This window comes from Lathamus discolor, chromosome 2 (genome assembly GCF_037157495.1).
Source record: "Lathamus discolor isolate bLatDis1 chromosome 2, bLatDis1.hap1, whole genome shotgun sequence".
Lineage (NCBI taxonomy): Eukaryota > Metazoa > Chordata > Aves > Psittaciformes > Psittacidae > Lathamus > Lathamus discolor.
The window spans coordinates 110,750,628-110,764,358 of NC_088885.1; the positions used below are offsets into that span (position 1 = coordinate 110,750,628).

General features: G+C 42.5%; 1 protein-coding gene across 1 annotated transcript in view; it reads left to right on the forward strand.

Moving 5' to 3' along the window:
* Positions 1–613: 613 nt before the first annotated feature.
* Positions 614–13,731, forward strand: part of YES1 (YES proto-oncogene 1, Src family tyrosine kinase) — a 51,329-nt gene continuing 38,211 nt past the window's right edge. The window contains exon 1 of the mRNA XM_065668086.1: positions 614–919. The gene's annotated coding sequence lies outside the window, so the exon portion shown is untranslated. The remainder of the gene's footprint in view (positions 920–13,731) is intronic.

The following is a 13,731-nucleotide window of genomic DNA, read 5'->3' on the forward strand; positions in this document are numbered from 1 at the left end:
TTTTTATTTCTTAACTCGCTAAACGCTGACTTCTGGAATGGCGACGGGTGGGAAACCCGTAACACAAAATACCACGGAATTACTGGGGCGTTACTCGTAGGCTTTGTCTGTGCTCTGTGTCACGACCACAGGCTTGTTCCGCGGGGCAGCACCGGACTTCCCCGAGCCGCAAGCACCGCTCCCGCTCGCCGCTCCAGCGCCTCGGTCCCTGCGGCCCCCACACCTCGGGAGGATCCTCCGCATGTTTGACCCAGAGACATGAAATTCACCAAGCCTAAGCCGCAGCCCACCTGGTTATTTTTCATCGCCTTTCTCACGCCACGCAGAAGGGCTCCTCTACTGGGATCCTTCGGCTGCAGCTTCTCTGTCGAGAGGCTCACCGAGCCCCCCGTGTTTAACCCGACAAGGGTCCCACGACCTAGCCCCGGCTCCCTCCCCGCCACCCCGCGTCTCCACCATGTTGGCTCCGTGTGCCGCGGCGCGGAGGAGGAGAAGGAGTACGATGAGGAGGAGAAGGAGGCAGCCACCGCCAGCCCGGCTCCGCGGGGGCAGCCCGGCTCCTCCCCGCGGCCTCCGGATCGGGCGTGGAGCCGCTGCCCCAGCCCGGAGGCGCGGCGAGCCTGCCCCGGGGCGCATGGGGCGGCTGCGGGGGGAAGCACGCCACAGAGGAGGAGCCGTGGTGCCCGCCGGAGAGCCCGACCGTAGGGGCGGGGAAGTCTCCTCCTCCTCCCGCAGCGAGGCTCCGGCTTCCCGCACGCACCGGAGCGCCCCGCTCCCTCCTCCTGCTCCTCGTCCCTCCTCCCTTCCCCTCCTCCCCCCTTCCCTCCCCGGGTCGCCGCGGCTCCGGGAGGAGCGGGGGGGGTCCCGCTTCCTTCCCTCCCCCCTTCCTTCTCCCACCCGCCACGCCGAGGAGAGGCAGGTGAGGACCCGGCCGCGTCCCCGCTTCCCCGCCCCGCGGGAGAGGCGGCCGCGATGGCGGCGGCAGCGGCGCCCGCCGAGGCGCTAGGCCCCGGCCGCCTGGCCCCGGCCTCTCCCCTTTGGGCGGCCCCGCGGGAGGCGGGGGTGGTGTGGGGGGGAGCGTCCCGCACCCCCGGCCCCTTCCTCCGAAGAAACTTTCTCAGCAACTTTCTTCCGGGCCCGAACCCCCGCCCGCGGGGCTGAGGGGTCGGGCGGGAGCCGCGGCGTTCCGCGCCGCCCGGGGCTGGGCTGGGCTGGGCTGGGCTGGGCTGGCCGCGGGGGGCGGGCGGAGTGGAAGTAAGTTTGTGAGGGGAGGCTGCCGCCGCCGGGCTCCCCTTCGGCCCCTTCCCGCTGGGCTGCCGCGGTCGCGGGGCGGCTGCTCGTTCCCCGGCGCTGGCGTGCACCGCCCGCGCTGGGGCTCCTGTCCTGGCTCGGCTCCGGGGGCAGCGGGGCGTAAAGGGGCGAAATTCGGGAAATAGCTTTTCGAGTCGCTGTAGCTTGGCCTGCGCGGAATTATTTCCCTTTATTACTGGTTTTCTTCCCCTCGCTGTGCTGGTTTGTGTCCCTGCGTCGTGCAGGAACACGGCTGCTTTAAAATTTCTGAGTCATTAATTTAAATGTTCAATCATCGCAGTTCATCATGCCTCCTCGTCTTAATACGGCGAAACCAAAATGTATTGGACATGCACAGAGGCCCCTGTGCCTGTGGGGGCTGTGCGTAACTTTCTGCGCTGTGTGGACCTGCAGGCTTGCCCTGCGTGAAGTTAGTGCATCCCACAGGCCAAGGGTTAGAGCGTCTTCTCCTCTGTTGTGCAGTATTATAAATATACAAGTTTATTGACTTAATTTCAGAATGGTCCATACCAAACAAATACTGCTATGTATGTGGGTAAAGTCCACTTCACACTGGCAAAACTGGGGTTAGAAGTATTTCGAACCGCCTGTGATTAAGGAGGCATATTCAGATGTACCCGCTGAATTAAACCCTAAGCAGAGGCTAGTCATTAATTTAAAAGTGAATGTTTGGATTTACTTGACCTGGCAAAATGTTCCAAAACCAGAGTAAAACTTGGAGTATGTTGCCAAGAAAAGTGTATTGTCTTGATTTTGATAATTCATAGCTGTATGAAATTTCAGTCGAAATTGACCTTTACTCAGGGAAGCAAGATACAAAAGCTTACCTCAGAGTTTTTTTTCTTTTGCTTTTGGACAGTAAGCCTTTGAGGAGGGATTTCTAATAAAATGGCCCTGTCAGTTGCACCTGCAGTTTCTCTGTCAGTGGGTAGAACAGTTTTGCTATAACTGCAGGCTTCATAGCTGTAAGAACTGTTCCTTTCCAAACGACAAAATCTTGTACTTCCAGTGGACTTTTGCATGCCTGTATGTAAATTCAGGTATAGGAGGTTCTGGCTGAACATGGGCATGGAGCAGGGGTTACGCAGATGTTTTGCACAGCCAGGGTGTTGGGGTTAATTTCATGACAAGGTAGCATTTGTGATGGGAGCAGGAAAGCAGCATTGATGCTCTGTTAAATTTCAAGCAAAAAGATCCAGCGATAGCAGGCATGTGAAAGGGTGACAGTAGTTAGCAGCGATCACCAGTGGTTATTCCACGAGTTTTGTTACTTCCTCAGGAGGTGCGGCAGCTTTATTTCCTCAAGAGGGTCAGCTCAACTGCAGTGTCTCTGTGCCCTCAGCCGCTCTAGTAACTCTTCTGGCTGTTAGCCTGTTTGAGACAAATTTGGCAGGAGAGGTCTCCCAGGTGAGCAATTTCTACAAAATTTGTGAAAGTAAGGAAGCCAGGTAGGAGAGAACTCATAACCGGCACACTGGAGAGTTCATGCCAACACTTATCTTGAGCTGGAAATTGATGCAGGAAATGGGGCCTCCCTGGTCTTGCTGCTCACAGAGCTACTGGTCCAGTTTTCGAGAAGTTTTTAATATCTGGACACCAATACCGCTCTTTGAAAAACTTCATTTGGAATGAGAGCAGTGAACCTAAAGTAGCTTAGATCTGTATTTTGTATTATAAAGAGAGATTTTCAGGGGAATGTTTATTGCCTAACAACAGGGTTTTTTTGGCTGTGAAACAAATGAACAAAATTGAAAGAAAATTTAAGTTGCTAGGTTATTTGAAATTGCTAGAAAAATACTTCGTAAGTATTTAGTGTGCTGTGTACTTTGTAACAGATTGATTGAAAGCCTGCAATTCACAATTTAGGTTTTTTTATCACTATTCATGTAACAGAGCAGAGACCTGCTCTTCTGCACTAGAGGAATATTCTTAATTTTGAGCTTTGCATACTTCTGCTGCTCCTGAAGAATGAAATCAGCACTCAGTTTGCTCCAATAAATTATGTCCATCATGTGACAGTGATATGAAAGTCTGTGGTGTGGCAGATGTCAAAGTTTATGTTACAGACAAAGTAGCTGCGTGGTTTTACTTTTCTCTCTGCACTGTCTGGGGGCAAAAGCTGTATATTTTCAATAGATAATTCCTTAGTGCGATCTGTTGGTTAAAAGAAATACATTCTTTCATCTGTATTCCCTACTTGGATCCGACTGTTTTGCCTCATGCTTTGATCACAGTTTGAGTAAGCTACCTTGATGTTAATTTAAAAATTGGTGTCAGTATTAGCACAAAGACGGCTTTAGGAACATGTCCTTATTGTGCTGCATCACACCAAGCAGCCCTTTTCAAACAAGACACCTTCCATGAATCTGTGGTTTGTGAAGCCTTCATGAAGGGTTTTGAGCTTGTAGTACTGGATGTCCTCTGCTAGTTGACAGAACGGATTGATTAGTGAGAAAGGTAGTTTCTCAGACTTCTGTAACAGAATGGTTTAGTTGTTGCCTTGGAGGAACCACCTCCAAGTAGATAAGCTCATTCTCAGAATTTATTGCATTTTTGTTTTCCTTGAGAATGCCAGTAGGATGCTGGTTTATAGTGATGGATTTTATGATGTGGTAGCCACTATTTTTTTTTATTATTATTTTTTTAATTATTTTTTTTTAATCCAAACTCCTTTATGGTTGCAGTATATGGTAACTCCTTTCAATCACTACAGTCCCCAGCTGCGTTCAAACCAATGACTTAGGGCCTTAGGGTTTGGGACTGTGGTATCAATTGCCAGGTTTTGAAGGCAAACCTCAATAGATTCCCATGTGTATGCTGGGTTTGCTAGGGAAAAGGTCATATTGCAAAGGTGCTGTCAACTAACTGTAGGACAAGTTTAATTTTTGGTTTTAAGAGGTCATTCTTACTGCCTTTTCCACCTGTAAGGTTTATCCATACTGATGCCCATGTATCAAAACAGAGGCTGGCACAAAAGCAAGTTACTGAAACAAGCAGGACTGCACCCTTAGGTAAAGTGAACATGCATGGCTGATTGTAGGACCAGAGATCACAATGACAGTAACATTAATGCCAGAAATTTAGTAAGTAAATGCTATTACTTATGCATGAGTTTTGTTCCCTTTAGATTTAAACACATACTCTTTAAAAATGTAAAGAATAACTGGAAATAGGATGGGAGATGCTTTTTCTGTTGTCACATTGGATAGGCACCTGCATAGAGTACCTGGTTTCATACCGTGTCCCAAAAGTCATTGGGTCAAAGTCCTGCTCTGCTGAAAGGAGGTCTTGAGCTGAGGGGTCTCCTGCAAGGACTCATTAGCTCTGACTTGTCCAAGCCCCACAGCCCAGGAGGGTGCTGCCATAGGGATCAACATTGAAAGGATCCAAGGTCGCCTTGGCTGTTACAGCTGAGACTGGAGTTTTGTTTCAATTTTAGTTGACTGTAGTTTTAGGTAATGTTACAGGAGAGTGCCCAGGAAGTAATGATCACTAAAACCTCAGACTGGCATCATCTGTATTTCAGCTACTTGGGTGCTTTAAGATGTTGCATAGTACATTAGACAACTTTTTTTGTTAACCTGGCTGTATTTTATCTTTGTAATTTTGGAAGGCAAATGCTATTATAATAGTGTTACATGAAACTCTAGTAAGTATCTATGTTGACTACATCAGTACCTTAAAAAATTATGTAAATTTTGAATTCTGATGGTGCTACTGAACTTAAACTCATTTGTCTTTTAAATTGGTACTTCAGGGGGATGAACAGCTGTGGCTTAAGATATATGTTTCTGTGGCTTTCTTCACGCCAGAAGTCTAAAGAAGTCTGGAAAAAATAAATGGTTCTTTAGAAACACTGAACCACCCCTTCAGTTCAGACATTAGGATCAACTAGACGAGGCTTACAAAAGCGAGTAACTTCATTTACTTCCATTGACAGTGGAGTTGAGTAAACACACCCACATAAGTAAATCTTTGTAGATGAGGGTCTTTAACTTTGCTTTGAGGAAACTTTCAGGAGCATTTTGTAGCATTAATCAGACATGGAAAGTCAGTCTTCATATTGGAAGACTTTGGTTCAGTGGGGTGAATTTCCTTTGTTTGCACATGCCCAAAGCACCTTTTAATCTTGCAAAACTGAGACAGTAATAATGCTTTATTCATGATGTGAATGACGGAGCATAAATGCAGCCAGGTTTCGGATATGCTTACCAGGACTGAAGGCCCTGTAGCAAAAGAAGGGTCAGAGTGGAAGGTGGTGTTCATGTTCAGTCCCGTTCCAAATGTTTTTCCATGGTTCAGTCAAACCTTTTGGTGGCAGGCATAAAGTTCAGCTTCAGGAACTAAAACACAGTATCTGGACTGAAGGTTTTGAAATTTTCAACCCTACTTAATGCCCTCATGATTGTAAGAAAAGGCAGTGCTTATGTGAGGTATTTAAACAGTAATGAAAGGGTACTGTGATTCTCTTGGGCACATTGTATATCGTTATAGCTGTTTTGGCAGTAAGCCAGGAAAAGAAGACAAAACAAATTAATAGTGAACAATCCAGTTTTAATAAGTTAAGTATGGTTAGATAACAAAATTAATATTTATGCTTAAAATGTGATAAAAGAAAAACAGGTCTGAGTTGTTATGTGTATCTTCTTGCTTTTCAAGAATGTTTTACTGGAAACTAAAGTCATGACCAACACTTGTAACCACAGAAGAATAAAAAAAACCCCGAAAATCTCTAAAGTCCTTCTGTATACTGTGCTCTTCCTTTCCACACTTTTCCTGTTTCTGGTTGGTTTTTACCAGCTTGGCTTTTTCAACATAAATACTCTATTTTGCCAGCAACAGTACCCCCCAAAGTCCAGAAGACTGTGCCAAGGACTGTGGCCACAGGCTTTCCTAATTATTAGGCTCCCTTCCTGAGCATCGAGTATTGCCCAGCATCTTGGATGGCAGGGACCAGTGGTGAACCTCTCGTCTGACTCAGAGGTGTTTGGGCTAGATGGACTTCTGCTCCAGTTCATAACAACTGGCCTTCCAGTAGGCTTAACTTACTGAACATGTGCCTCAGAGATGCGCAACACTATTAAGGCTTTTGTCAAAGTATGCTCCACTAAAAAATTAATGTAGAATTAATGTCTAAAAATTATTCTTGTTTTCAAAATTACATTTATCAGAAACTAGCATTCATTTGCCAAACTGTGGGAAAGAAAATGTTATACAAAGAGCTGGTTGAGGAAGGAAATTTAAACATAAATACAGAGACCTGTATTTCATTGTAAAGTGTTTAACATAAACCAATAAGTTTAGCAGTACATTTTCCAAGTTATTTTTTCAGTTCTCTTGTATCTCCTTTCTTTGTCTTGATTCTCATTCTGGTTTTCTGCACGGGTGCAGTTTGTGATTAAAACCTTACCTTACTGATTTCCAAACCAAGATCTTCAGAAGCATATTACCAGCCAAAATTTGTAATGTTTCAGGTACAAAAAATTAAAAACATCTTAAAAATTAAAAATCTGCCAAAACCTAATAGCAAGCTTCACATTTTGTAAATCTGTAAAGACGTGACATTTATATTCATGTGAGGGCTAAGCAAGGGTGAGATGAAATGGGAGGAAAGCTTATTGTGATAAAAGCGAGTGTTTTATGTCCCCTTTCCCATAACTTCTCTCACTGAAAACGCAATGTACCAGCAGAATATTTTACTGCTACTGGTATTTGTGTTGATACATAGTGTTTATTTGGTATTTGTGATTAGCTGAAGTTCAGCTGAAGCATTCCACATATCCTTAGAGATATGAACTTATATTGGCACTACTATGAAGCTGGAAACATGTAATAGTGCAGTTTACACACTTGCAGATAATTTCTCTTAATAGAAAATCTTACAATATTTCAGTGACAAGTGAACCTGAAAAAAAAAAATCAAGTTTTTTTTCTTTTTCCTAATACATATTTGTGCAAGGCTTAGGTGAGATCTGTAGGGCAAAGGCCATTCTCTGCTTTTCGTGATGACTAACCCGGGTGAGTTGTGTGTCATTCTTGTGAGAAGGCTGTCCTGTACTGCATGGAGATGGAAGGCTTGTGGGTTTCATGTTTGTTTTGGGTTTTTCATTATAAATCTTAACAGTGCTTCTCCTGTTTGATGCACATGTTCATTAAATAGAGCCTACTAAAAAAACGACTGTAGTAAATCAGACCAGAAGTCCATCTAGGACTTTTTTTCTCCCTCCATCCCGGAGAAATTTTGAATGTCTGAAGTAGAAGTTTTTGGAAGTATAGTGAAAGGGAAAGTATCAGAATGTGTTCTTTCAGCAACAGATGGCAGCTCTGATTCTACTTCTTTTAAATAAAAAGCGTTCAGGTTTTCTTCCAGCAGTAGTACCTGAAATTGTAAGTGTGCTCTCTGGTTTCTGAGGCATGTGATATTTGGGATTTTTGCCAATGTATGTTCTTTATTTTGGTTTTTCTGGGCTCATCCCCCCAAGCCCCCCCTGCCATAAGTTCTAGTTAGAAGATGCATTAATAGAATGACAAAGTCCTGAAAGCAGAGAGAGGGAGGGGGTTTAACTGATACCAAAGATAAATAATTGTTTAAGGCTTATTAAAGTTTCTAATAGTATTGGCCAGATCAGCTCATCTGTCACTGACTGAAAAACATGCATTGAAGAGAGAAAAAGTGTATACTAGTTTCACTGTGGACACCCATGTTTAATTCTGTTTTCATAGTAAAGTTAAACACTCTGTTCAGAAACACAGCATGGAGTGATATGCTGCTCATTTTGAAAACAATTACTCATGGAGGAAAGAGAAAGGATAACCAGGATAATTCCTGAGCTGTTACTACTAACCAGTTGGGGAAATTTTCCTGAGTACATTCCTTTTCTCAGCAGCCACACTTTTTTAATCCTGAAAAGTCAGAATTGTGGTAATATTCTGTAGGAGCTGAAAAAAGGGTTATGTGTTTGGGGTGGTTTTGGGTTTTGTTTGGTTTTGGGGGATTTTTTTTTTGTTTTGTTTTAGTTCCTTGTTTTTCACATGAATGAGCAAAATGCAAGTACAAAATTCTCAACTTCAGAAGACATAAGAAATGCTGATTTGTATATGGCTTTAGAAACAAAGGTGCAATAGTGTTTTACTTTTTTTTACTCTCAGGTAGAGTTTTGTACTGTATTTTAGGTACAGTTATACACTTAAAACACAGTTCATGAATTGTAGTGGTTGATGTTATTTAAAGTGATAAGCTTTCAAAATAGCTTACTGGATAATTATATATATTATGTAATTTGCTAAAGATATCGATCCTTTCATTTCAGGAAGTATTTCTTAGCTTGTGTGCTGTAGAAACCTGTAGAACAAATTGATTCAGGCTATCGTGATGTACGTAAAATGAGACAAGTGGTAGTTTATAGATGAGAAGTTATTTCCCTGGAAACGTTTGACTTGTTCATACTAAGTAGGTGTATTTAAATATTCTGGAATTAATTTGCATTGCCTATCTAATCTAGGGCTCCTTCCTCTCCCCTTTAGCTTAGGTCTGATATAACTTCAGAATACTATTGAAATTTGGTGCATACATTGTCAAACCATAGCCAAGTTAATACAAAGTGACTTACATTAACAAGCATGACACTCTGTGTATCCTCTGTGTTTTAGTCTTTGATTCTCCAAATGTTTCTCACATTCCAGTGAACAGGTAAGAAATAATATTAAGTAGGGGGTAAGGCAATCCTCTACACTTGTAAAAGCTTATATTTCTTTAGGTATTCTGGTGTTCAAATTCTGATTCCTAGTGGTTTTGAATGAGCTCTCCTTGTTTGGCGATTTGAATTTGTTTAAAATTTTCATGGCTAACAATGTAGTTTGAGTAAGTTTTTATCTTAGTATAGGTTATACAAACAGTAAATTTGGATCTTAAAAAAAATTGATGTAACAATATAATTTTTTATTTTTTTCCCTTTGCTTTAAATATTACAAAAATGCCATCAGAAGGGTAACTTTCAATTATAACATGCACGTGGTCAGTCAGCATATGATTTGTCTGTGCAGGTCTGTGTTTTATTTTTGCTGTTATACAGATGCTTAGAAGTAAATGTTGTTTACTGCACTATAGGTAGTATATTATAGTCAGGTAACCAGTTAATTTCAGTTACAGAATCAAATCGTATTTAGGTATAGTAACCTGCCAAAACTTTTGAGGCAGTGGAGTGATCATAGCATAAGAAATTCTTGAGGAAACCCTAACAGCACTGATGGAGAGTTGAAAAGTTTGTGTTACTGCTACATGATTCCTACAGCTTGGAAACCATGCCATTAAACTGTTGCTTCTCTTAAAAGTATTTCCTAGACCTGAGGGGTTGTTACTTTTCCCCCTCAGTTCCTCTGAAACTGAAAAGATGAGGCAGATGCAACAGATAGTGTAGTTTTGCAGTCACAGTATTTGAATAGAATTGTATTATCATTTTTAAAAAATTGCCACATAAACCAATTTTTCACATGCTTTATCCTGAAATGGAAATTAGACTTCCATTAAAAAAAAATAAAATGTTTGTTTCATCAGATCGAGGGGGGGGGGGGGTTGTGGTGTTGGTTTTTTTTTTTTTCTTTTTTAGCTAACTAGGATGTGGAAAAGCAGAACCTATTTTTATTCACAGAAATTGTAACATTTCTGTTCTAGGACCTGATCCTTTTTCACACTAAAGTCAAGTGCAAAATTCCCCTTGACTTCAGGGAGAGCTGGATTAGCCTTATACAAAAGGACCAAATTGTCCTCTGGGATAAGGGGAGGCAATTCTATTGAAGTAGACTTCATTAGAGTATAAAATGAAGACAAAGAAGTGTTGCTTGCCTTTACAGGCGATGAAATTGGATCTGTTAGCTCAAACAGCTAGGGTAGTTTAGTTGAATCAAAGACTTTCCCTTCTTCCAACTCAATAGTACGGTTATACTAATTCACTGCATTGAACAGTGAATAAGATGTTGATTATTTTTGACTACAGATATTTTACAGAACCTCGAATCTGTTTATGAACTCTCTTGTCTATGTGGCATAAGAATTAGAAAACTCAAACACCTTATACACTGTTAGAAATGTTAAAGCAGTTTATCCTTAAGTAGCTGAAAGGGATCTACAAACCGTTTAAATTTTACTAGGCTTTAAATGACAAATTGCATGGGACTTGGGGGTCTTTGTATTTTCAGCATCAAGCTGGCATCCTGAGTGGCTTTCTGTAGCCTGGCTGAGGTGGAAGAGGGCAATTCATTTACACTGAAAGTTGGACTGGATTTTATCCCGTGTGTTTGCTCCTGGTGTCTGAAGTAATCCCAGTGAACTCCACAGTAGACAGTAGTGCCTTTGGCACTTTTTTTTTTTTTAAGCTCTACACAGTGATATTGTGTACACAAACGATGAAAAAAATAGTATTTGAAAAATGAACTCAAATACCGTGATTACTTACGTAATACTCTGCTATATTTCTTGTAAAACGTATCGTTTGTCACTCTTGCATATCAAGTGTTTCTTTCAGTGCTCCTGATATGTGTTGGAATCGTGAATTAATTCAAGCCAGTGATTATTTTGACCTAAGCACTGTATGGCTTTCTTATACTTTCTCTTTGAAGTCTCACAAAGGGAAGGGGGCTGGAACATTGTAATCTCCTTAGAATGATTTGAGAATGAGTCCTTAAGTGCTGCTCCACATTTCTTTATTAACATTTCACATGTGAAGTAAAATCCTCTCCCTGGGAAGAATGCAGATCCACAGAGCTCCTAGCTGTTTAGCATACATAGCTCTGCAAAACCCCCCTCCACAAATAACTGCTACTGCAGTATTTAGCTGGTGTTGGCGGGTTAAGTACTAAACTGAAAATCTCCAAAACACTTGAGGTGCTAAATTTACAAAACAAGACACAAGAACTTCTTAAGATTAGTCATAGTTAGGAAGCTTATTGAACCACCAGCATCTTCCTGGAAACATCCTGTACTTTTGTCATCTTCAGCTAGCTTCATGTATTCATGGTCTTAACTGCTTTTTGGTTTTTAGAAACTCTTGCTGCAACTTCTTTGTGACTAAGGCACATTGTCAATCAGTCCCGTCCTCTCCATGCCAGCCAACTGTCCCCTTAATGCAGCAATTCACTTGGATGAATAGTGCTCATACTTTAAGGAGACAATTGCCTACCAGAGAGAGTGCCAAGTTGATTTAACTTTGCACAAGTGTGAAAGAGTTTTTAAACGGATGCTGTCGACTAACGTTGGCCCAGGGCTTCAGCTGCCTGGAAATTGTTATAGTCTTATTGGGAGTATGTCCAAATTTGTTTAAAGTATTTTAGTCAATCACTTGGCTGCAGAGAGCATTAGTATCCAAGAAACTGTTGTCAGATGATTGTCCTTGGTCTGTTGGAACTACAGCGGACATGTCCTGGCCAAATGCACAACACCGCTTTTAAAATGGACTCTTTTTTGGCAGTACACGACTAAATTGGTGAAAGAATATGGGATTCTTGTTGTAATGTGCTCTTCCAGTTCAGTTTAATGCTAGTGTGTGTTTGAAGCAGTTAGATGTATAAAACAGTGTAAAACCACAACTGTAACCTGCCATTACTGTAAGACTTACAGAGCTGAACAACCATTTAGCCAAACCAGCTACTGGATTATCTACTACCTGGGAATGTTTAGAACCGGACAGAATTCAGGAAAACTGTATCATTTCTTTGCTAGCCAGAATTTTTTGATGCATTTCTAGTTTTAATGGAGATTGAAAGGATCCCTGCCTTCTAGGTACACCATCACTTGAATGCAGAGGGTTTGCTGCTGTGTATTCTTTCTTCTGCAATAGTGTAAGCCCAGGCCTTTTCTTAGCATAGTTTGGCATCTGATGAGTCTTCACTGCACTTCTGAAAGGAAGAGAGAAGGTGAAAAAAGTTAAGTAAAAAATGTGGGGACAAGATGCTCCCTGAAATTCCTGTTGTCTCTGTTCCAGGGAGGGTGGGAAATCTGAGAGAAGGAGCTGCTTCTGTCAAGAGTCTGACAAAATATTGGGATTATAATAGGTGCGTAGACAGGATGCTATTAACAAAATGCTTAGTTTAACTGAGAAAAATTATTATAGGCAAGATGGTTGGATGGTATGTCTGGTGAACTTGTATTTTCACAGCCAACAGTAAGTAGCGAGTGTATTTGGGGGTGGGGAGGAGGGTGTATTCCTTGCTTCTCTGACATCATTAGGCTATTACAGCTGCAACAGCATTGCTACTAGTTTAGATACATTTGTGGAGAAAAGAGGAGCATTGTTATTTCAGTGCCTGTCTGGAATCAATGGTTTGTTAAGCAGTGCCATGGAATTGTTAGTTGTTTTAAGGCTATCCCAGTTAGTAGATGTGCAGTTATTAATGAGTAAGTATATTGGAAAAAGTGAAGAACAGGAGCTAGAATAATTTCCAAATATGAAAGACTAGATATTGATTGGGAGCTGTCAGCGTAACATGGATTTATGAGGAGGAAATCACGCTCAATGACTTTCTGTGATGAGGTGGCTGGCTGGGTGGATGAGAGCAGAACACTGGGTATCTTGATTTTGGTAAGGCTTTCAGCATGGTCTCCCATACCGTCCTCATAGACTGATGAAGTTCTGCCAGGTGGTTTAACACTGAAAGTGGCTGGAAACCGGCTGAGCTGCTGGGCTCAAAGGGCTGCCATCAGTGGCACATAGTCCAGCTGGAGGCCAGTCTCTACTAATGTACCCCAGGGCTCAATACTAGTGTCTGTCCTGCTTAACACGTTCATTACTGACCTAGGTGCTTACACAGAGGTGCACCCTCAGCAAGTTTGCAGAGGATACAAAACTGTAGAGTGATTGATAAACCAGAGGGTTGTGCTGCCATCCAGGCAGACCTCAGCAGACTGGAGAAATTGATGGGAACCTCATGAGGTTTGGTAAAGGGAAAAGCCAGGTCCTGCTCTTGGGGAGGAACAACCCGAGGCTCCAGAATGTGGTAGTGTCCAACCAACTGAAAAGCAACTTTGGAGAAAAGTACCTGGGGGTTCTGGTGGAAAAGATGTAAAAGAACCAGCAATGTGTGTTTGCAGTGAATAAGGCCAGAGAAGTCCTAGATGCATTAGGAAAAGAGTTACCAGCAGGTCTAGGAGGTGATCCTTCTGCTCACTCCTGGTGAGGCCATACCGGCATTACTGCATCTGCTTCTGGGCTTCCCAGTACATGAGAGACAGTGGACATACTGGAGAGTCTAACAAAGATGCAAAGATGACTGAAAGGTCTGTAGCATCTCTTCTGTGAGGAAAGCCCAAGAGAGCTGGAACTGCTCAGCCTGGGGAAGAGAAGGGACAGGGGGATGTTATGTGTATAAATACCTGATGGGGTAATATAAAGAGGACATAGCCAGGCTTTTCTCAGGACTGTCTGCTGA